The following is a 24903-nucleotide window of genomic DNA, read 5'->3' on the forward strand; positions in this document are numbered from 1 at the left end:
TAGCTTAGGAGGGAGGTTGAGAGGGGAAAAGAGCCTTTGGTAATCATTCAATTATAGCTGTCTGTGCTCTGCTCTTCCTGGAAGAGCTATACTTTTTTTGAATTCAATAACAACAGAAAAAGGAAAAAAGGAGGGTTTCTTTTTTTTTTCCCCTTTCTTCTGCTCAAATCTGTGGCCAAAAGTTGCTGAAAAAAAAAAAAAAAAAAAAAGCTCAATTTTCTAGTTCTTCCCTGGCATCAGGAAGTAGCCATGTAACATATTTCTTCTCCCTGCACTTACATTTTGTGCTGTTCTCAGTGTTTTATTTTGGATGTGATTGGTTTCCCACACCACCAGCTAGAGCAGAGAGGGAAATCATTTCCCCAGGAGGGCTCTAAGCTCTTAGGATATTACTATAGAAACAGGCTGTCAGCACTGACATGCTCACACTTCGACATTTGTTTACATAGAAAATGAACTATTTTAAACCCTCCTGAGGGCACTTGTCCTCCACTAATGGAGCCATTGTCTGATTTGGGTTTTGGGGCCATTCTCACAATTTTTATTCCACTGAGTTAAAATAGGCAGGTTTCTCCTCATTTGTCCATTATGTCTGTGGCACAGACTCTTGCAACCTGCATACAGAATACCTTGAGTCATCTTGCTCAGTTCTGCGCTGCTATCAGAAATGCCGCCCCATTGAATCAGGGTTGGATGTCGCTACCTGAACTTTACTTAGATTTTTGTGAGCAAAGTTGGAAGCTCATCATCACCAACTTTAATCCTCAGAGGTCAGGCTCTCATCCACATAGTGGCTGGGAGACCTGTGGAAGGACATGCTGGCATCTTTAAAGGAAAATTCGCTAAGGCTTTAGAAACTCTTGGTTTAGATATCCAGTTCAGATTTACATGCTAACAAAATCATCATAGTGTCCCAAGGGTCAAAGTGGTTTTAAAATTCCTAACTAAGGGGAAAATTCAGAATGAAACTTTAGAAAGATAAGGCAGAGGGATAGGGGAATTAAGATTTCTCCAATCTGGAGTTCCCACTGTGGTGCAGTGTGTTAAGAATCTGACTGAGTTACTCACGTCACTGTGGAGGTGCAGGTTTGATCCCCAGCCTGGCACAGTGGGTTAAAGGAGCTGGCATTGACACAGCTGTGGCTTAGGTTGTGGCTGCGGCTCAGATTCAATCACTGGCCCAGGAACTCCCACATGCCATGGTGCAGCCATAAAAAAAATATTTCCCTAATCTGGTTTACAAAGTCAGAGATGCTTATACTTTAAAAGAATGATAGCATTATTCCTTGTTTGCTGAAATATTTTCTCCCAGCCTTTTTTTTTTTTTAGGTTGTTAAAAACATTTTTATTTTATATTGGAATATAATTTAAAAATTTTTATTTTGTATTAGAATATAGTTGACTTATAATGTTGTGTTAGTTTCAGGTGTACAGCTAAGTGATTCAGTTATGTATATCCATTATTTTTTCAGTCTTTCCCCATATAGATTATTACAGAATATTGAGTAAAATTCCCTGTGCTCTACAGGAAGTCCTTGTGGGTTATCTGTCTTATATATAGTAGTGTGTATATGTTAACCCCAAACTCCTAATTTATCCTTCCTCCTCCCTTTTCCAACTACGAGTTTGTTTTCTATGTCTGTGGATCTGTTTCTATTTTGTAAATTCATTTGCATCATTTTTTTAGATTCCATATATAAGTGATATCATATGATATTTGTCTTTCACTGTCTGACTTACTTCACTTAGTATGATCAACTCTAGGTCCATCCATGTTGCTGCAAATGGGGTTGTCATTCTTTTCTATGCTGAGTAATCTCTTAGTCTTGCAAACTTTGCAGTGCATTTTGACAATGGAGTCTTGTGCCTTGTGAAACCAGGCTGTTGGGCAACTGTTGGGTAACCGTGAGCAGAAGATGTCAAGGGGACAGTCTTTCCTCTGGAATTACTGATATACTTGGGATTTCATAACACTACGTTGTCTCTTGTTGTCATTGCCACAACAGCACAAATATGGTGCACATGATATTTGAGCTTCAATTATTCCAGTTATTATTTACTTAAGGTCAATTCAACATACATGAAAGAGAGTTTTTCCAACCCTTTTTAAAAAATCTACATCATCTGCCAATTGACACCATCCAGGTCTCATTTATTGCATTTATCCTATGATTGTCTTACAAAGAGAAAAAAGTGCCAAGTGTCACTTCTGTGGCCAAAGTCTGACTTATTGCTTGGGGCGGAGTGGAGGATTTTGCAGGAACAAAGAGGATGTCAATGTTAAGACTTTTCAGGAGTTCCCGTCATGGCTCAGTGGTTAATGAATCCGGCTAGGAACCATGAGGTTTTGGGTTTGATCCCTGGCCTCACTCAGTGGGATAAGGATCCAGTGTTGCCCTGAGCTGTGGTGTAGGATGCAGATGCAGCTTGGATCCCACGTTGCTATGGCTATGGCATAGGCCGGCAGCTACAGATTCAATTAGACCCCTAGCCTGGTAACTTTCATATGCCGCGGGTGCAGCCCTAGAAAAGCCAAAAAAAAAAAAAAAAAAAAAAAAAAAAAAAGACTTTTCACTCTTTGTAGAGCATGAACATCATGGGCTCCATAGGTGAGGGTGGTAGTAGGTAGTACTAGACACGTGCATAGAGAATGGCTCCGAGAGTGTTGGGGAAGAGTATATGAGGCGAGAAGGAACATGTAAGTGAGAAGAGGCTATATAATGCTAGAGGTGGGGACAGGCAAAGGCAGGCCCTATTTGTTCTTTAAGTGAAAACTGAGCTGTAAAGGGTGATGCCTGTGCCATTTGTCTCCCGTGTCCCTCTCTGCCATTTCTGGGCCATTTCCCTTCTGATTGGTAGCCTATGAACTTTGCCAGCTCTGTTTTCACATCCATCTGTGTTCTCGGTGCACCATTTGTGAGTGTTAATGCTGTTCTTTCAGAGTTTTCTCATTTTCTTAATTTATTTCCTCTCACTTTGAAGTATTAGATTACAGTCATCACTTGCTTTAGGACCATATCAGTTTTTTTCTGGAATGTGGGAGCTGTCCCAGTGTCTGACTTGGGCGATTCCTTCTTTTTTCTTATACTTGCCTGGGACTTCAGCACCATCCCCCGTTACCCAAGGCAAGATGGGATGAATTTTCCTGAATTCTTAGAATTTCCTTTGTAAGAGGTGGGAGTGGGCTGGGGAAGCTTTCCTGGCCTCATGGCTGTTGAGAGGCATTTTAAAATGTGGCCTCTTTCTGAGGCCCTTAAGACCCCCTCCTTCAGGAACATCTGTCTCTTTTATCCCAGGCGTGCCTGCGCTGCACTCAGCTCAGATTCTGTTCTCAGTGGGTTGTCTCAGGGAGCTGCTGTGTTCATCTGGAAGGTTTAGTTGAGGATGCTGATGGCCTTGATCGTCACGGCTCCAGTCACTCCCTTCCTGCTCACCTTCCCACTTCCCTTCACCCCTCGTGGGGTCCAGAGCCTTTTCTGCACATGCGCCTCACCGGAGCCCAAGAATCCCCAGGGGGGTGGGTGGTGCTCCAGGTTCCCCTTAAAGTGTGACTCTTCCTTCTGGGTGTGACCCCTGGAGAGCTGCTACCCATTTCCCAGCTCAGGGCTGCTTCTGTCTTTTCCTAAAACCTCTTACCCTGCAGGGCCAGGCTGCTGGGAGAGGGGGAGGGGGAAAGCAAAGGAGAAACCTGCCCCCACCCCTACTCTTTTTTGGGGGCAGGATTCCTTTTCATCTACGTTCTCTCTCTCTCTCTTTCCTCCCTCCCCCCCTATTTGTTCTATTAGTCTGTTTCATGAGGTATTTGGAGAAATTCACAGACCTCTTTGGCAAGCCTCAAGCCTCCAGCCTCCATCTTGCAACAAAACCGAAAGATAGATAGATAGATAGATATTATATATAATGATATATTAATGTATGATTCATATAATATATGATTTACTAGAGGAATTGGCTCATGCAATCCTAGATGCTGAGAGGGCCCGGGACCTGCTCCAGCAAGCAGAACAGGAAAACCCCATGCTCTAATTTAACACAGGTCAGAAAGCATGGAAACCAGGAGCCCCATGTCTGAGAGCAGAAGGAGATGGATGTCCCAGCTCAAGCAAAAAGAGCAGCTCCCCTCCACCCCTTGCCTATTTGTTCTATTGCCTTTTTGTTCTCGCCTTTTGTTCCAGATGGACTGGATGACGCCCTCCTGCATTGAGGAGCTCCACCTCCTCTCCTCACCATCCCCTTTATTCCTAATGCTAATCTCTTATGGAAACACCCTCACACACCTGTCCAGAAATATGTACCAATTACATGGGCATCCTTTAGACCAGTGGGTTTGACATAAAATTAAACATCACACCATCCTTCCCTTCTAGGTTGAAATCATTCTTTCTTTGGATTCCTTCTTTGGGTTCCAGGGTTTCAGATTCCAACTCTTTTAGGGCCATCTACTTTGATGACTCCAGTACATTTTTTTTATAGTTCATCTAATCTCCCCTTTTTATGTGGTCTTCAAGTGCTGTGTCCTTAGGTCCCTCCCCCCATATTTTCCTGGGCAGTCTTTACTGTGCCCACTATTTTTAACTCTTTTTCTGTTTGGCGAAGGTTTCTCTGATATATATTCAATTCCTAGTTGTCTGATAAACTTCAGACCTGTGCTTCAGGTTGCTAGTCAGATGTACAACAGGTGAATTATATTTGAAAGTTTCCAAAATGAAACTCTTCAGCTTATTAAAAACCCTTTTACCCTAATTCAATGGCCAGAATCTCAGGTACCAGATAGTCTTCCCAAGACTCCCCTATCCTGAGCCTCCGACTTCTGTCAATTCTAGCACAGCTATGGACTAAATGTTTACGTCCCCCTCAAATTTGTATGCTGAAATCCTGATCCCAAATGTGATGGTATTAGGAGGTGGGGATTTGGGGAGGTGATTGGATCATGAAGGTAAGAGCCTCATCCATGGGATTAGTGCCCTTATAAAAGAACAAGGAGTTCCCATCGTAGCTCAGTGGAAACGATCCTGACTGGTATCCATGAGGATGCAGGTTCCATCTCTGGCCTTGCTCAGGTGGTTAAGGATCCAGTGTTGCCATGAGCTGTGGTGTAGGTCACAGACCTGGCTCAGATCCTGTGTTGCTGTGGCTCTGGCATAGGCCAGCAGCTGCAGGTCCAATTCAACCCCTAGCCAAGGAACTTCCATATGCTGCAGGTGCAGCTCTAAAAAGCAATATAATAATAATAATAATAATAATAATAATAATAATAATAATAATAAAAGAGATCCCAGAGGGTGTAATGAACAGCATGGTGACTATAGCTAACAATACTGTATTGTAGATTTGAAAGTTGTTGAGAGAGTAAATCTGAGAACTTTTGTTCCCATTACAAGAGAAAATCTTGAAACCTTGTGAGGTGATGGATATTAACTACACTTATTGTGGTAATCATGTCACAACATATACATACATCAAATTATTACATTGTACACTGGAAACACACACAATATTATATGTCAATTAAATCTCAATAAAACTGGAAAAAAATTTTTTTTATTAAGGGAATGAAATAGAAAAAAAGGAGTTCCTGCTGTGGCACAACAGGATCTGCCGTGTCTCTGTAGCTCTAGGGTGCAGGTTCAATCCCTGGCCAGGCAGAGTGGGTTAAAGGATCCAGTGTTGCCACAGCTGTGTTATAGATTGCAACTGTGACTCAGATCTGATCCCTGGTCTGGGAACTCCATATGCTGCAGGGCAGCCAAAAAAGAAAAAAATTTAAAATTAAAAAAAAAGAAATAGGAAAAAATTTTACTGTTCAAGTTAACATTATGTAGATGATTAAGTTAATATTGCCTTAGTACCATTAAGATAAGTTAGACCTTTACATGTTTTGAAAAATGTGTTTATAAGAAAGCTTTAGTAAGCTATTATGTTTTTATAAAAAACTGAGCTTGTTTCAGTGTAGTTCAACATAATTTTATAAACATCTTTAATTTTTCATATTAACAATTGCTTTTACAGCTTATATAATTGAGCATTGTTTCAAAGGCATTGAAACAACTAAAGGCAAAGAAATTTAGTAGAAATATAAAGCAGTAAATTTAATAGCATGAGCTGAATTTTCTTGTCTCCAAGAAAATATTGCTATATATATAGATCACTCTATAATATTGGGAAATTTTTTGACACTTTGAAATGCTTTTTCCTTGGCTTTCAGTTTTTCTGGCAAGCAAAACGCTGTTCAGAAGCTCACTATCATAAAAGGAAAAATATGTTTCTGATCTTTCCTTTCCTTAGGAGCTTATATGCTTCTCTTTGACGTTCTCTTCTCTTGAAGCTTTATTTGTAGCTCTAACTTCCTCACATATGAATCAGTTTTTCTAAGGCAGACATTGTTTTTTTCCATTACATACATGCAATCTGGCAATCTTTTTTTTTTTTTTTTTTTAATATATGAAGAGCCTCTTTCATTTCATCAACATTTTGGTACATAAAATCGAACTCTTATCATTAGCATTGTTATAACACCTTGTTAATTTTTTTTCCCACTTTCTCCCATTAAGTTAAAAATCCAGAATGGGGGGATTGCCATCTTTATTCTGAAATAATTTAGTCTAATCATTGGTTGTTATAGCTCTAACTTTTATTGTTTAACTGAGAAGGTTTGGTTGGTACCATCTTTAGAACATGGAAAGTGATATTTATAACTACCTGTCCTGTTCTTATATATCTATAAAGTTGTTTTACTCTTCAGTCTTTGTATTTTATTATTTTAAAATTTTCCCTTAAAATCTTTTATTTTTCAGCTTTAAATTATTTTTTGTTTTGCTAAAGAAAATTTGTAAAGATATAAAACATTTTCTCTTAAGTAGTATAACAGTATAACCTTTTTTTTTTTTTTAAAGGACTATAAAGAAAGGACTATACTAGAGTTCCCATCATGGCACAGTGGAAGTGAATCGAACTAGGAACCATGAGATTGCAGGTTCAAACCCTGGCCTCACTCAGTGGGTTAAGGATATGGCATTGCCATGAGCTGTGGTGTAGGTCGCAGACATGGCTTGGATCCCGAGTTGCTATAGATATGGTGTAGGCCAGCAGCTACAGCTCCGATTCAACCCCTAGCCTGAGAACCTCCATATGCTGTGAGTGCGGCCCTAAAAAGCAAAAAAAAAAAAAAAAAAAAACAAAAAAAACAAAAAAAAGAAAGGACTATTCTAAAGCTGCTATAATCCAGTATCACTTTGGAGTTAAGGAAGAGAAAGTTATTCTAATATATTTTGTAGAGAGAAGAGAATTTTCAAGTCGATAGGCCAAATTAATTCCAGAATGGAAATCAGCCACAAGAAAAACTTAAACATACAATGTTGCTTTTTAGAAATCTGAAAACCTAATGTTAAAATGAGGAAAGGGGTCAGAAGTTCAACTCTTCTCTAATAAAATGGGGATATTTAATATTTTTTAAGTGAAAGGAATATGTAATGAGCCTCGCTTATGATATGTAAATAAAGAAATGCATGTGATTTATGCAAAATCTAAGTTACACAATTATTTTATATGCGGGAATACTTATGGAGAAGATTAGATATTTCTTAAAATTCAGTTGGGCTGACGCTTAAAAGCTTCAGGGCCCACTCCTTCTCAGAAATTAGACTAAACAAAATTTTAACTGCCAACTTTCACCCAGGAGTACAATGACAAGAGCCAAAACTTTCCTTGTGGATATGCTTGTAATTTCTTTTCCACGAGATGTAGGTATAGCCAGATGTGCCTTTCCTCAGATCTTTAGAATATCTGTATATCTATATTACTTTATTTATTTATTTTTGCCTTTTTGTCTTCTAGCGCTGCACCAGCAGCATATGGAGGTTCCCAGGCTAAGGGTCGAATTGGAGCTGTAGCCGCTGGCCTACACCACAACCAAAGCAATGCATGATCCAAGCCATGTCTGAGACCTACACCACAGCTCATGGCAAAGCCAGATGCTTCACCCGTTGAGCAAGGCCAGGGATTGAGCCCACAACCTCATCATTCCTAATTGGATTCGTTAACCACTGAGCCATGACAGGAACTCCTCTATATTACTTTATAGTGATGTAATATCACTGTAGGGAAACACTTTTTAAAATTGAAGTATAGTTCAATTGAAGTATAGCTAACATTATGTTAGCTTGTGGTTACAGCACAGTGATTCAGTTACACATATACACATATTCTTTTAAATATTCTGTTCCGTTATGGTTTACTACAGGATATTGAATATAGTTTCCTATGCTATATAGTAGACCTTGTTGCTTATCTATTTTATATATATATTAGTTTGTTTCTGCTAATCCCAAACTCCTAATTTATTTCTCCCTATCCCCTTTCTTTTTTGGTAACCATAAATTTGTTTTCTATGCCTGTGAGTTTGTTTCTGTTTTGTAAATAAACTAATTTGTATCATTATTTTTTTAGATTCCACATATAGAAGATATTATACGGTATTTGTCTTTGTCTGTCTTACTTCACTTGGTGTGATAATCTCTAGGTTCATCCATGTTGCTGTAAATGGCATTATTATTTTATTCTTTTTTTTTAATAGCTGAGTAGTATTTGATTGAATATATGTACACATCTTTATCCATTCCTCTGTTGATGGGTATTTAGGTTTCTTCCACGTCTTGCTATTGTGAATAGTGCTGCAATGAACATTGAAGTGCATGTATCTTTTTGAACTAGCTTCCTCCAGATATACTCCCAAGAGTAGGATTGCAGGATCATATGGTAGCTCTATTTTTAGTTTTTTAGGAAAATCCATACTGCTTTCCATAGTGGCTGCATCAATCTACCATCCTACCAATAGTGTAGGGGGATTTTTAAGAACACATTCTGAGCTTTGGACTCACAAAAGAGATGAGAAAGTATGTAGCTTAGACAGGGTGGGAGTCAGGGTAGGGCCAAACGAAAGTTAATTAAAAAAGGGAAGAAGGCAAAGATGTAGAAAAGTGTTGATAACACTATTTTTATAATTATTTTTATATCAACTCCTGATTTCTGCCCCCCAACTTACCCCTCTCTTTCCGTCCCCCTCCTGCCACTTAATGGATGCCACTGCACTAACACCATATATTTGGTCCTCAGGCCCAACACTTTTTTGAGCCATCATTAAGTCTTCTTTCTTTTATATCTCACATTCCAATCTACCAGCAAATCCTGTCACATTACACTCATAGCATATCACAGATTTGGCCATTTCTTACCACTTCCACTTCTACCACTCTCATCACCATAATCTTTTTTTTTCACCAGGACTGTTACAATAGCCTCCTAATTGGGATTCCTTATCTCTGCTCCTGTCCCCTAACTTGCTTTCTTGTGCCACCCAGCAGCCAGAATGATCCTTCCCATCACATTTGGTTCAAGACTCCACATCACTGGTTCTAAAATGTGTCTGCACATTAGAATCCCTGGGGAGTATTAAAAAAATCACTGTTGTTTAGGTACCACCCCAAATCAACTGAAATCAGATCTCTGGGGTTAGGATCTAAAATCTGCGAATTTTTAAAACTCCCCAGATTTTTCTGAGGCACGGTGAGGGTCCAAAATTGTCTCTGGCTCCCCCTCAAACCCCATTGCCTTCTATTCTCTACACTGTTCCCCTACTTTGCCTTCCTTGTTGCTCCTCAAGCTCACCAAGGATATCAATGACTCTAAGCCTTTGTAACTGCTACTCTGTACTCACCTGGCTTCACAGCTCATCACCTCACCCAATTTAGATTTCTATTCAAATGTTACCTTCTCAAAGAGGTCTTTCCTGACCTTCCTTTCTAAAATTAGGTGCACAGTCCTCATCTTCCTCTATCCCATTGCCCTCTTTACTTTTCTAAAGGAAAGTTTTAATATTAAGTTAACTACTTATTTATTTAATTTTTTCCTTCTGTCTTACCACCAGGATATAAAACTCAGAAGGCCAGGGACTTTTTCTAATTTGTTCACTGCTATATTTAGAGTTTGTAGAATAGTTCCTAGACATTTTTGGAGATTACTAAATATTTATTGTTATTTAAAATATATATATATTTTTTACTTATTTTAGTTTGGGCAATGGCAAAAAGATGCTACTGCCTAGGATCTGTTGTTTGGGCCACTTCCTTCTGGTTTGTAAAATTTCCACTGAAAAATATGCTCATAGGCTTAGGAGGATTTTTTTATATTTAGAGCTTTTTTTCTCCTGCTGCTTTCGAGATTCCTTGTCTTTCAGTTTTGACAACTTACTTATGATGTGTCTTGGTGTGAGACTCCTTAGGTTTATCTTATTTGGAACTTCATGGTCTTCCTTATTCTGGATATCTGTTTCCTTTACCAGATGAGAAAAGTTTACAGCCATTATTTCCTTCAGTAAGTTTTCTATCCCTTTTCTTTTCTTCTTCTGGGATCACTGCAGTGTGAATACTAGTCTGCTTGGTGTTGTCCCATAAGTCCCTTAAGCTATCTTCACTCTTTTTCTTTCTTTTTTCTTTTTGCTTCTCTAATTAGATGAATTCTACTGCTCCGTCTTCAAGCTCACTGAGCCTTCCTTCAGTTTATCCAGTTTGCTATTGAATCCTTGTATTGAAATTTTCAGTTCAGTTATTATCATTTTCAGTTCTATGTTTCTGTTTGGTACCTTTAAATATTTTCTATCTCTCTTTTAAAAAATTCTCGCCTTATTCATGTATTACTTTCCTGAACTTAGTGATCATCTTTGTGATCATTATCTTAAACTCTTTATCAGGAATATTCTCATTTTTAAAAATCTTTCTCTGAGGTTTTATCTTGTTCTTTCATTTGGAATATATTCCTTCATTTATTTATTTTTCTTGATTCTCTATGTTGTTTTGTGCATTAGATAAAAGATCCACCCCTGGCAGACTTGAGTACTGGCCTTATATAGGAGATGAATCTTCTTGTTCAATCCCGTCTGAGCTCTTGGTTGTGATTGTCAACTTTTGTGATTGTCCAAGCAGCCTATTTTATTTTTAATAGATCCTGGTAGTTGAGGGCATGACAAGACCTGTCAGTGTCCCAAAGGGGAGGATCGTAGTTAGCAGCTAGGTTCAGGCTGATTGGAGGGTGGGCCTTCAGGTTGCAGCTTTTAAAGTATACAAATATATCCCTTTCAGTGAAAGACTGGGAGATGGGCATTTCTGTCTGCTGTCTCTGTACTAAACCCTGGGGTGGTAACCAGTTAAGAACTGTCTGTTTGTTTGCTACCATCTCATTGAACCCATGAACATAAGCCCCACTGGACACTAGAGCCAGGGTATCAAGGGGTGTGTTTTGTGGCCACATACCTAGAAAACATATCTTTTTATCATATCGTAAGGCACAAATTAGCATGATTTTTGTACACTACATTTATTTACAGAATTATTTCCATGCTGTTTTAACATCCAGATAGAAACAAACAGTTTGAATCATTTGAAAGTAGAGAGAAAGGCAAGTTGTGGGAATGATCAGGAGTTGACAGTAGAGGTCATGGCAAAAATAAAATGATGAGAAAGGCCGAGGTCACATTATAAGGACCAGTGAGGTAGTGGTGTAGGATGAGGAATGGAAATAAAGATGAAGAGAGAAGTGATTATCTTTGAGGGCAAGTTTTACCTGGTGAATATACTTTTTTTCCCCTGTAGAAGGGAGGTAAGTGTTTTGTTTCTCTCTCTTTTGATTTTTTTTTTCTGTGTCCCTGTACCCCTCGCTTCTATATATGTCTTTCTGACATCCATCTGTAGGCCTATAGCCCTAAATATAGGATAATGATAAATGAGGACAGTTATTCATTCCTACCACAAGTAATTTTATTTATCATCTATTTTAATCAGGGCACTGGGCTACAATAAAATGTGAATGTTTTACCATGATAGAGACCATTCTTTGCCTCAAGGATGGTAGAGTCCAGCAAACAGGACAGGCAATAGGCCATAACAACAATTTGTTGCTTGATAAGAACAAATAGGGCACTAGGGGAGCCACAGGATGTCATCCCTCTCAGAGTTGGGGGTGTGTGTGCTCAAGGAAAGCATCTCTGAGGTGATGTTTGAAGAACTGGCTAAATAAAGGAGGAGAAAGAAGGGGAGAGGCAGAGGCAGAGTGTTCCAGGCAGAGGCAGCAACAAATCTATCATCAACAGAATGGTTTTGCAGAATGGCAAAGCTCAGTATAGCTGGGGTATGGACTATAATGCGTAAGGGAGCTTTTAGAAGTTTGGAGGTAGATTTGGAGCTTTCCAGGTATTGATGTAAGTTGTGGCTACAGACTGAAGAGCACCTGTGTCTAGGTATTCTTGGACACATATTTTCTGGATATAGAAACTTATCTGCAGAAGAGTAACAGGATGAGGGCTGAGATATCTTCCTTGATTCATTTTCTGGGGTCAATCCTTCTCACCATCTTATAGCTGGGAACAAACCTACAGTGTGGCAAGATAGGGATTCTCAAAGACTTTGTGTATTCTGACTGATTGTAGAAATTCAAGAAAATGCTTCTATTTGTCCCAAATAGTTGGATATGTTGCTTCTGACTTCTGCAGATCAAGAAATGAAGATCAGGAAGTGTGAAGCCATGGAAAGGTGGCTACATCTTGGCACCTTCTTATTTTCAGAAGAATATTTGGTTTTCTTCATTGAAACTCAGGACAGATAAGCTTTGAGGCAAGGCAGTTGAATGTCATGAGTGCTTGTCCCTTGACCTGTGGACATATAGTGAGGATAAAATATCAGCCAACATATAGTAAGTAAGGATGTATCATATTGACTCATATTTTTGTGTTTTAGAATATAAGGCAACACTTTCTAAATTGTTCAAATATAGATAATTCAAGGAACAGGCTAAATTACCTTCTGTAATCACTTGAGCAGTTATAAATCACCAATTAAATATTTGAAGTACATTTTATTATTTACAGAAGGCTGATAACTTTCAATTTGCATAGAATCTCATAATAGTACATTAAAAATGATGCACAATGTAGAAAGCAGTATTAAATTATTCATGAAGTAAAGCCATTCACCTCCCCCAGCCTTGTGTTAGAATGCTTTTAATTATAAAATAGCATTTTCTTTATGAGAATTTGTATGTATGTGTTTGTATAAGTTTTCCAAAGATAAGATGAGGGGAAGGAGAAAAAATCCTAAATCCTCTATCCCTTGTTGACATAAAGGCTGTACTAGTGTGATGGATTTTCACACCTGTCTGGGCTCAAATTCCAACCCTGCAACTTGAGCTGTACAACCCTGAACAGGTCCTCTACACTTTCTGTGTACCTGAGCCTCAGTTTGCCCACCTGTGATGTAGGAATATCAGTAATACTTTTATGGGAAGGTTGCATTGAGAGTTAATTTAGCTCAGTCATGCTAGTACTAGGTGCATACTGAAGGCTGAATAAATATTGGCTATTATTGGCTCTAAGGATACTGGAGCTGAATGTTTGGTTCCTTCTGAGAGTTTTATGAAAACTATAGATGTTTCCTCAGGGAAAAAAGTACTTATACACAGGACATTTTACATGTATTTTCAGGAGTCTCACCAACTCCTTGAGGCTCTTTCATAATTAAGAGCATGTGAGAGTAGATGAGATCCCATGTCCAAGAGGAGGGATTGACTACACAAGTGCGAGGACGGTTGATATGCATGAAAAATTGGTCAAGTGGATAATGGGGGGGATATGGAATTCTCTTCTGTTTGCATCTATTTTCTCATTGACATAAGAAGCAAAACCATTGGTTGAGAATGAGGAGGGCAGAGAGTGTTGGGAGCTAAGGAGAGGGAAGTGGATAATTGTCTGGGAGAGTCAGAAAATGAATCGCAAAGGGGAAATATAGCAGGATTGCCAGGCAGCACTGGGGCCCACCTGAGGTTTGTGATCACACACCGTGAAACCAGATACCTTCTTGAGCACAGATGCAGAATAGAAGGATGGTGGAGTGCATCCAGGTTTGGGTATTTCCCAATGAGTGCCATGGAAGGAAAGGTGAGAAAATTGGGGTGTCTGATAACATGTCTCATGTGACTTCACCTCCCCTTTGCTACAGCCTGTGTTTGGAGAATCAGAGCCATATGGTGACACGTAGACCCTCTGTTACTGGGAAGTGATAGGAGCTCCATTGTGGGAGGGGAAGAAGGGCCCTCCCCTTCCCTTACTTTCATCTTCCCCCTCCTCTCTTCCCTGTCAGGGACTGGAGGAATCAGAATGCCTGTCTTCCAGTGCCTTGAGGGGAGGAGGTACCCTTCTGAGCTGGGCAAGGAAGGAATCTGTACTCTAGAATAGACACTCTTGCCTCTTTCTACCTGTTATATCTCAGGTAACTGTATTACTTATGCTAACACCATCTTAGATAACTCCATTTCTGGCAATAGAGTTTTCTGTTTGATTATCAAGATAATCAACATACCTGTGCATTTAATAGATGATTTTCCAAGGAAAAAGTACTTAGTACATAAAAGGCATGTTCATGCTGAATGTCCATGACTTAAAGGGAGAAATGCATACCTTATTTCACTTGCCTTAAAGGGTAGGAAAATAAAAACAAATGAAGTGAAGGGTGGAACTTTCCTTGCTCCTTTTGGGAATACATACTTAATCAGTTTCTCTATATATATGACTCCACTGGTGGCCTTTTATTTTCTCCATCAACTTGTTCCTGCTAAGGCCTTGAAAATAGGAGTGGCTAGCAGTTTTTGTCCCATTCCTGCCAGAGTTTGCACTGTGATGAAACATGACCCAGGGAAGTCAGAAAACAGAAGGAAAGCCAGCATTTTCTGCCTCCCTTGGCTCTGTGGGATCTGGGTTTCTCCTTTCAAAACTGGATTCCAGGATCAGTACACTTGCCCTTCCTCTATACACAGCCCTTTGTTTCTCAAGCAAAAGCTCTTTTACCAGCTGGTGTGGAGGTCCAGGGCACACTTTAATCAGGCAAAAAAAAAAGTACTTTCTTCTCAGCTCTTCAGTAGAGAGGCAGTGTGAGAAGATAGTGGGAAAAGACAAGCTTTCAAAGTCAGCTAGACCTGTGCTGGAGAACTGATTTCTTGCAAATTGCAATAATTTTTTCTGAGTCTTACCTATGGTTCTTGTTCCTCCTCCTCATTTTCCTCCAGGGTGTTCTAGCACTGTGTCAAAAGCATTGAAATCAAAATGATTTCAACCATAAGGATTTTATGGACTTGTGAGATTGGAAAGCAAAAGCAAGATGGCTTCCAAGTGACCTAGTCCCAAGGTACTTGCTCCCTGCATTTGCATTTCTTTAGCTCTTCTCTCCTGAGTGGGCCGATTTCATTTCTCTCGTTGGCAGCATTTCCAGCTCTTGCATCACAGAGAACAATCTTTGAGGAAGGTCCAAAATGTCTTCCAGAAGTCAGGGCTGAACTTTAGCAGAAGCCCCAAGAAGCCATGACAATTCACCAACCTCTGGAAAGGGTTTGGTTTTGGATAGCTAAGATCCACCCTAGGAATTGGGGGTGAGGTCAGCCTTCTCAGGAGGCTGTATGGGGGAAGGCAAAAAATCTATGGGAAGAAACTGAGATTTTGTTAGGAAGAAAGAAGGAATGGATGGATTCAAGGCAGCCAAGTCAAGGACCTGAGTGATATTATTACCATGAGATTAGCCCGCTTTAATTGAGAACATACTATGTGACAAATGTTAAAATATACTAACTTAGTCTTTACAAACTGCTGTGAGGGCAAGTAGTAGTATTATTCATCAATGGAAGCTAAGACCTAGAGAGATTAATTACTTTGTATAAGTTAATCAACTTGGTAAGCAGCAGACTTGTTTACCAGAGTGAGCCTGGCACTCTGTCTCCAAAGCTCTGATTCTTAATTAACCACTTACCCCTTCCTTGGAAGCCTGCCCCATCCCGACCCTTTTACAACACTTCCCTTGCATGGTAGCACATTGTGTTACTTCTCTCACCTTTAGGACTACCCCTTTGTTGTCTTTGGGGTGGAGTTTCTTTTTTCTTTCATTTTTATGAATTCAGTGTCTTTTCCCTGGGAAGGGAAGTTCATGCCAGGGAGAAGAGGTCTAGCAAGTGTGCCTGGGCGGGAGGGGTTTCCTGGACAGACTTGAAAGAAATGTATTATTGGGCTGAGTGAATTCCATGAGTGACAAACTGATTCTAGGGGATCAGGAAAATCCTATGGGTTCAGAAGAGGGTAGTCCAGAATCTTGACAGGTAGAAAGTTGGACACAGTGGCCCCAGGAAGCAGTCAGACACTGGGGGATGTCAGAACTCCTGTTTCTTACCTTGGTCCTTGTCCATCACCTGATTCACTCTATTTAATCAAAGTTCTAGTGACCAGGTCAACTCTATGCCCTTCCTGCATTGTTCCTTTGACACACCTTTATTTTGTTTTTTTGTCAGTGCTATGTTGGCTTTATTATCTTAAAGGATCTCAGAACTTTCTGGATGAAATACAAGAAATAAATCTTAGAGCAGAAGCTATTACTTGTTTGTTTCTTTTTTCATGCATCAAGAATTTATTGAATAGATACTGAATTTCTGGTATTGCCTTAGGTTCAGGAAATTATTCCAGTGATAGAGAAATCTTTGGCCCCTCTATAGAGGAGGCAGGAAACTGGAAAAGAAAACATTTTAATCCTACGAATGTATGTACATGAGCAGACTTTGATTCATACAGATGGTAATGTTGGTCTTGACCTCTCGTCGAAACCAGGTGATAAAGTTTGTTTCAGCCTTAAATCCAGATCATTTCTTTTCATTAACAAGATTTAGTTTTAATCAGTTGTCCCAAGATTCAAAACTCTGTGGACCAGGTTTGTGACTTTACCACTGTATCTGAGCATCCATCACGGAACCTGAAATGCAGCAGGGGCAACAGCAAACATTTATTGAAAAAGATCCCTTCTCATAAAGCACTTTGTAATATTCCCATGCTCTGTGTATGGATTTCTTTTGCTCTTTCTCCCAATTTAACTTTCAGCTCTTTCAGACTTTCTGAAGCCTTTGTTTGTGGGAAGGACCCAGGAAATAAAGAGATTCTCAGGGAACTAAAAAATCTTTCTGGAGGAGAGAGGTTGACCAAAGATGCTGATATAGGAAACTCCCAAATGTCTCTCCTCCCAGGGAACACACTGATGGCTGTATATCTTCAGCCACACACAGAGCAATTACATCTGAAATAAATCCAGACATTAGCTGAGTGACTCCTATGCAGTGGAAAAATGAGAAAATACCCACATTGAAATGAATAGGATGAGCTATAATCCACACCCTTGGCACACCACCAAACAGTTGGGGGGCAGGAGGCGTCCAACTCCCAGCTTTTCCCTGAAGAATGAAGGGTTTAGAAACCACACTTAGCCTCCCCCCCAACTTTTAAGATTCCCACCTGAGATACAGACCCCCAACATCTAGCTCTGAAAGCTAAAGAGTGTTGGGTCCCTGAGATGGGCAAGACTATTCACAAACAAAGGAGCAGTTGTTGACAAGGGCACAAACAGTCATTGCGTCTGTTCCCCAGGCTCTGCAGTGAGGGAGCAGACAAGATCAACCATAAATAAACAAATGGGATGGACTGGGAATCTGGGGTTAATAAATGCAAGCTATTGCATTTGGAGTGGATGGGCAATGAGATCCTGCTGTATAGCACAGGGAACTAGATCTAGTCACATGTGATAGACATGATGGAGGATAATGTGAGAAAAAGAAAAAAAATGTATGTATGTATGATTGGGTCACTTTGCTGTACAGTAGAAAATTGACGGAACACTGTAAACCAACTATAGTGGAAAAAATAAAAATCGTTAAAAATAATAGAATAAGGAGTTCCCGTCGTGGCGCAGTGGTTAACGAATCCGACTAGGAACCATGAGGTCGCGGGATCGGTCCCTGCCCTTGCTCAGTGGGTTAACGATCCGGCGTTGCCGTGAGCTGTGGTGTAGGTCGCAGACGCGGCTCGGATCCCGCGTTGCTGTGGCTCTGGCGTAGGCCGGTGGCTACAGCTCCGATTCAACCCCTAGCCTGGGAACCTCCATATGCTGCGGGAGCGGCCCAAGAAATAGCAACAACAGCAACAACAACAACAACAGACAAAAAAAAGACAAAAGACCAAAAAAAAAAAAAATAATGGAATAAAATAAGCAAATGGGCCTAAATAGTGCTAAAAAGCTGCCACTCTACAAAGGAAACCATCAACAAAGTGAAACCCATGGAATGGAAGAAAATATTTGCAAACTACATACCCAATAAGGAATTAATTTATATCCAAAATATAAGAGGAACTCATACAACTCAATAGCAAAACAAACAAACAAAACCCACACCAAAAAAAAATATTCTTTTTTAAGTGGGCAAAGGACTTGAATTGACAGTTTTCCAAGGAAGACATACAAATGGCCAGTAGGTACATGAAAGTGTGCTCAGCGTCACTCATCATCAGAGACATGCAAACCAAAGCCACAATGAGATATCACCCCACCCTGTTAGGATAGCCGTTACCAAAAAGACAAGAGAATGTAGAGAAAGGGGACCCTTGTACAATGTTGGTGGGAGTTTTTTTCCACTATGTAAAACAGTATGGAGGTTCCTGAAGAAGCTAAAAACAGCTCTACCACATGATCCAGCAATTCCTTCTGTGTATATAGCCACAAACCCCAAAACTATTATCTTTAAGAGATACCTGCCCTCCCATACTCCCATATTGGCTGCAGCATTATTCACAATAGCCAACACGTGGAAATAATCTGATTTTCCATCAATGGATGAATGGTTCGAGAAAATGTCACACACACACACACACACACACACACACACACACACACACACACACAGAGGAATATTTTTTGGGCTCCAAGAAAAAGGAAATCCTGTTATTTGCAACACCATGAATGAAATTGGAGCAATTATGCTGAATGAAATAAGCCAGGCAGAGAAAGAGAAATACTGCATGGTATTACTTACATGCAAAATCTTAAAAAGTCAAACTCATGGAAACAGAGTGTAGAAAAGTGGTTGCTATGGAATGTGGGTTGGAAGAAATAGAGGTTTCAGTTATAAGATACATAAGGTCTGAGGATCTAATGTACAAAATGTGACTATAATTAATAATGTTGTATCATTGAAATTTGCTAAGAGAATAATATTTAAATGTTCTCACCAAAAAAAAAAAGAAAAGAAAAGAGAGAGAGAAGAAATAGCTGGATGAAAGGAGTCCTTTCACAGTGTGTATGTTTCTCAAATCATCATGTGTTTCTTTAGACATGTTACAATTTAATTTCTGAATGATACCTCAGTAAAGCTGGGGGGGGGAAATGCTCTGGAGCCTTTTCCTGTGATGGTGGCGGTGGAAGAGTGAAAACACGGCAGCAAAGTGTGTGAAACTTTTGGTTGGAATAAACCTAAAAGAAACTTGCATCACTGTGTGTGATGGGATGTTGTGTTTGTCTCCTGAGCCCTGATGTTTTCTCATTTTCCTGTCTTCTTCAGCTGTAGGAGGTCTGAGGCAAGAGAACGGGTGAGAAGAGAGATTTCAGAGCACAGCGAAAGCAAATCAGGACTGAAAACACTGCCCAGTGCCTTCGAAGCTGTCACATGTGCCTGAGAAGAGGGGCAAGGAAGAGGTGAAAGGTGCGTAAAAGCTGTTGGGGGTGGCGGAGGAGGTTTGCTTTGCTCCTGTGTGTTTCTATAGTCGGGTAAAAATGTACAGTGACAGAGCGTGCTGATTTAAATCTGTATGAGCACCAGAGATAAAATCCTCATAAGAAAGATGATCACCTTGCCTATTTATTAAAAATCAAGCAAGCAGTGGCTGAAAATGTTTAACTAAAGCTCAGACTCTTTGGGGAAAACTATGCTGGACTGTGGTTGCCCACAGGACCCTGTCTGGGATCCCGTTACTGTCGCTGGGCTCAGTCCATCAGCGTGGGTGACACCCCTCTCTCCTCTGCCTTCTGCTCCACTGGCTTATGGCCATTATGTCTTCTCAAGTTTAAGCTGTGGACAAGAGTGTTGTCAGCTGGCACAAATGAACTTATCTATGAAACAGATTCACAGATGTAGAGAACAGACTTGTGGCTGCCAAGGGGACAGGGGTTGGGGGGTAGAGGAAGGAAGGTTTGGGAGTTTTGGGTTAGCAGATGCAAACTGTTATATATAGAACGGATAAACAAGAAGGTCCTACTGTATAGCTCAGGGAACTATATTCAATATCCCGTGATAAACCATACTGGAAAGGAATATATGACTGAATTACTTAATTATACACCAGAAATTAACTGTTGTAAATCATCTATACTTCAATAAAATAAAACTTTTAAGAAGTGTGTTGTTGGGGAGCTCCTGTCGTGGTGCAGTGGTTAATGAATCCGACTAGGAACCATGAGGTTGCAGGTTCGATCCCTGCCCTTGCTCAGTGGGTTAACGATCCGGCAGTTGCCATGAGCTGTGGTGTAGGTCGCAGACGCGGCTCGGATCCTGCGTTGCTGTGGCTCTGGTGTAGGCTGGCAGCTACAGCTCCGATTCGACCCCTAGCCTGGGAACCTCCATATGCCTCGGGAGCGGCCCAAGAAATGGCAAAAAGACAAAAAAAAAAAAAAAGTGTGTTGTTGGGTGGAAACGTGGAAGTGTGAGAATCTTTCCCTTTTGGTCCTAATTCTGGATAATGTTCAACGGCAACCCAACCTGTTGTTTCACCCATAAAACCAAGGTGATTCTTATGCTTTCATTCTTTCCACCTTATGGAGCCTCAGTTTTCTCATCTGTAAAATGGAGAAACAGGATTTCGAAGTTTCCTTCCAGCTCCAATCACCTCTGGCACCTGTGATATGCCTCTGCTGGGTAGAAAATTAAGAAATTGTTGAAGGGGTATCTCATCTGAAGTAGCAAATGAGTTTCTGTAAAAGCATATGTGCAGAAAGTTGTATTTTAGATGTGCCAGAAAATGTTTTTTAAAGGACATTTTTAGTGACTTGTTTTGGAAAAATCTTTTCTCCAACTTCACCTAATTGGATATGTTTTGATAGCTTGACTTAAAAAAAAAACCCTTATCTGTTGTTTTCTGTCTATAATATATATATTATATATATGTTCTTTTTTTTTTCTTTTTATGTCCATAACTGCGGCATATGCAGGTTCCCAGGCTAGGGGCCAAATCAGAGTTATAACTGCTGGCCTATGCCACAGTCACAGCAATGCAAGATCCAAGCCGCATCTGCAACCTACTCCATAGCTCACGGTAATGCCAGATCCTTAACCCACTGAGCAAGGCCAGGGATTGAACCTACAATCTCATGGTTCCTATTCAGATTCATTTCTGCTGTGCCACGACAGAAACTCCTAAAATATATTTTGAATGACTTCAGTTCGTTGGATCTTTGTATCTGCTCCTAGTGTTCAGATGCCCTTGGCCTTGACTATTGAGACAACGTGTACCTTTCTCATTTGAACATATTTTGTGAAACTGTATATGCAAAGGGCTCCTCATAGTAGGGATCCTTAGGTATACAAGTCTCCAGGTGAGTGTTTGCTATAGATTCCTTCTGGGTCTTTCACTTCAGGGAAACTGGATGACCTGTCTGTCTAAAGGTCTCCCATTAGCCTCTTCTATCCAAAGACAGTAGTAGGGACCATCTAAGTATCCTAGAATCAACCAAAGGTGAGGGTTGTTCCAAAGCAGTGGATTGATGGAACCTCAGGTTATATCTCTTGGTATAGAAGAGGAAAGAGGGTAAACTGTTTGTCCCAACCCAGCTTGCCATACTTGGAAGGTTGGAAAATATATAAATGCCTTAGAATTCCATCTCTGTAATATAGCCAGATCACTCACTTTAGTCACTGCTGTTTTGTTTGGTCTGCATGTTTGTGTCTCTGCCCCCCGACCTCAAATTCATTTAATCTTAATGTCCAATGTGATGGTATTAGGAGGTGGGGCCTTTGAGAGGTGACAAGGGGTCATGAGGTTCCACCCTCATGAATGGGATCAGTGCCATTATAGGAGAGATCCCACAGAGCTCCCCAGCCCCTTCTGCTATGTGGGAACCCAGCAAGAAGCCTGCAACCTGGAAGGGGGCAGGCCATGCTGCCACCTGACGCGGGACTTCCAGCATCCAGAATTGTGAGAAGTCAGTATGTTGTTACGAGCCACCTAGTCTGTGGCATTTTGTTATAGCAGCTTGAATGGAGTTGACACCCCCTCAAACTATCTCAGGTTTTTGTTTGTTTTTATTTTTACTTGTTTTACTTTTTAGGGCCATACCCGCGGCATAAGGAAGTTCCCAGGCTAGGGGTCAAATTGGAGCTACGCTGCCAGCCTACTCCATAGCCACAGCAACTCAGGATCTGAGCCTCATCTGCGACCTACACCACAGCTCATAGCAATGCCAGATCCTTAACCCACTGAATGAGGCCTGAGATAGAACTTGCATCCTCATAGATATTAGTTGGATTCATTTCTGTTGCACCACAACAGGAACCCCCTCTCAGTTTTTTAAAGTGTGATGATTTAGAGAAGCCTCCTGGAAGTCCTGGAAACGATAAACAACTGGTCCTTAGAAAGAGCAGGCAATGGGGAAGTGCAGAGGAGCTTGCAATCCGTTTACAGACTTTCTGGTATTTCATCACTCAGGGGCTTTCCTTTCTCTTTGACAGCACTCTGAGGCTCTCAGCATCCGAATGCTTGCTTGCTTGCTTGCTTGCTTGCTTTCTTTCTTTCTTTCTTTCTTTCTTTTCTTTTCTTTTCTTTTCTTTCTTTCTTCTTCCTTCCTTCCCCTCTCCCTTCCTTCCCCTCTTTCTTTCTTTCTTTCTTTCTTTCTTTCTTTCTTTCTTTCTTTCTTTCTTTCTTTCTTTCTTTCTTTCTTTCTTTCTTTCTTCCCTCAGCTTCCCTTCCCTTCCCTCAGCTCCCCTCCCCTCCCCTCCCCTCCCTTCCCTTCCCTTCCCTTCTCTTTTCTTTTCTTTCTTTTTTTTGGACTTAGTGCCACACTTGAGGCATACGGAGGTTCCCAGGCTAGAGGTCCAATCCGAGCTGTAGCCACCAGCCTACACTGCAGCCACAGCAATGCGGAATCCGAGCCAAATCTGTGACCCACACCACAGTTCAAGGCAACTGAGCTGGATCCTTAACCCACTGAGAGAGGCCAAAGATTGAACCTGCATCTTCGTGGATACTAGTCGGGTTCGTTAACCACGGAGCCATGGCAGGACTCCAAAATGCATATTTCTACAAGAAGAATATGACTGCCGCTCACCCATCAGGGGCCTGGGAACATGATGGTTCTTTGGAGAATCTTAGTCAATAAGCACAGCCTCCCAGCCCCTTTATCCTGGGCTGTGACTGGGAACAATTTCTGGAGCATGTGCTGTGGTGGAGCAGGACACACCTGGTCCATGGATTCACATCTCCCCTCCCACTGCTCCCCTTCATACCATGTTCTACATTTTCATCTCTTGCCATCATTTGATACATCATTTTTTGCCTTGTTTTCCTGCTTTATCACCCTTTTCAGGCTACAACCTTAGATTTTCTCTTGAGGATTTATTACCACAATGAAGAAGCATCATAGCCTAAGACCTAGCTTGGACCCTATGTACCAACAGACCAGACCCATTTCCTGTCCTTTTCTTAATACCATCATGAACTATAAGGGGCAGGAGACATTTGATTCCTGTGTGCTTTCTAGCCATAGCTCCTCCGTTTGATAGGTTATGACCATATTTTGCATCTTAAAATGAACATTCTGGCTGCTATGGGATGAACCAAAGCCATACAGGAGCAAGAGACAAAGTAGCATGACCATCTTAGAGGCTACTGCCGTGGTCCATGGGACAGCAGTGGAGGTTATGAAAAGTGATCAAATTTATCATGCATTGTGAAATTAAAGTCAGTAGTATTTGCTCTGGATTGGATGTGGAGGGTGAAAGAGAGAAGTCAAGAATAACTCCAGGTGTTTTAGTCTGACTATTTGACAAAATGTTGATACCATTTCCTGAACCAGCGAACACTGGGGAAGGAATAAATTTGAGGTGAGAATAGCAAAGAGTCATCTCAGTTCAGCTCTCGGTAGCATTTGACATACCTAGATACTCCTTTCTTAAAACATTTCCTTCACTTGGCTCAGGGAAACAACTCCCCGCTTTTCCATCCCTTACTCACCACTCATTCCATTTCTTTTTCAGAACTTCTCCTTCCTTCCCAATCCACAAAGTTTGTAGTAATATAAGGCTTGTCTTCATTTTTCCTGCCTAAGTCTTCCTTCATCCAAGAATTTAAATACTGTCCATGTGTGAGTTCTAAATTTATGTCTCCAGCCCAAACACCTCCCTCCAATCCCAGAACCACATAAATAACTTTAACATCTTAGCTTGCATATCTAATAGGCATCTCAATCTCTTGACTCTACTTTTGAGCAAAGATTGATATTTCTCAGTGAAATCCAGATATTCTCTTGTGGGCTTTTTGGACTCCTGCAAACTATGTCCTTAGATTATATTGGGAGCTCCTCTAGATTTCTTGGACTTTTAAAGATAAAATCTTACTGAATGTGGCTTTTCCTTGTCATTACATGTCAGGTTTTGTTCACCCAAGAGATGCTGTTGGAGAGCTTTATATTAGTGGTTTATTATCCAAGGCTGATCCTATAGTTGCTCTTCTGAAAGTGATTGATGACATATGATAGTAATACTTTCACCAGGCTGATTTTGTTGGCAACATTTAAATCCCTTCACCATGATTATTTGGGTTGGTAATAGATATTTTCTTACCAAATATCTAGGTTTGGATCCTCACTGGATTTTCTCTTTTGTTTATTTACTTTAATATTGAATGAAATATTTTTAGCATATGAATCCCAGGAAGCAGGATTATATTTTATGTGTTTCTTTAATAATTGGATCATTTTTCTTGATTGTGGATAGACCATATTACAATATATAGATTGCTCATGT

The 24903-nt window shown here is 40.5% G+C and overlaps 1 protein-coding gene across 3 annotated transcripts in view; it reads left to right on the forward strand.

Moving 5' to 3' along the window:
* Positions 1–24903, forward strand: part of UBE3D (ubiquitin protein ligase E3D) — a 581163-nt gene that overhangs the window by 320210 nt on the left and 236050 nt on the right. For 2 of the 3 annotated variants that reach the window (XR_014807534.1, XR_014807527.1), the window contains one exon: positions 19453–19593. The gene's annotated coding sequence lies outside the window, so the exon portion shown is untranslated. Of the gene's footprint in view, positions 1–15102; positions 15222–19452; positions 19594–24903 lie in introns of all 3 variants that reach the window. The other variant, XR_014807535.1, reaches the window with a different exon arrangement.

The sequence above is a fragment of the Sus scrofa genome, chromosome 1 (assembly GCF_054392235.1).
Source record: "Sus scrofa isolate SSC_HxYL_T2T_F1_AM1 chromosome 1, Sscrofa_HxYL_maternal_Yorkshire_Landrace_v2.0, whole genome shotgun sequence".
Classification (NCBI taxonomy): Eukaryota; Metazoa; Chordata; class Mammalia; order Artiodactyla; family Suidae; genus Sus; species Sus scrofa.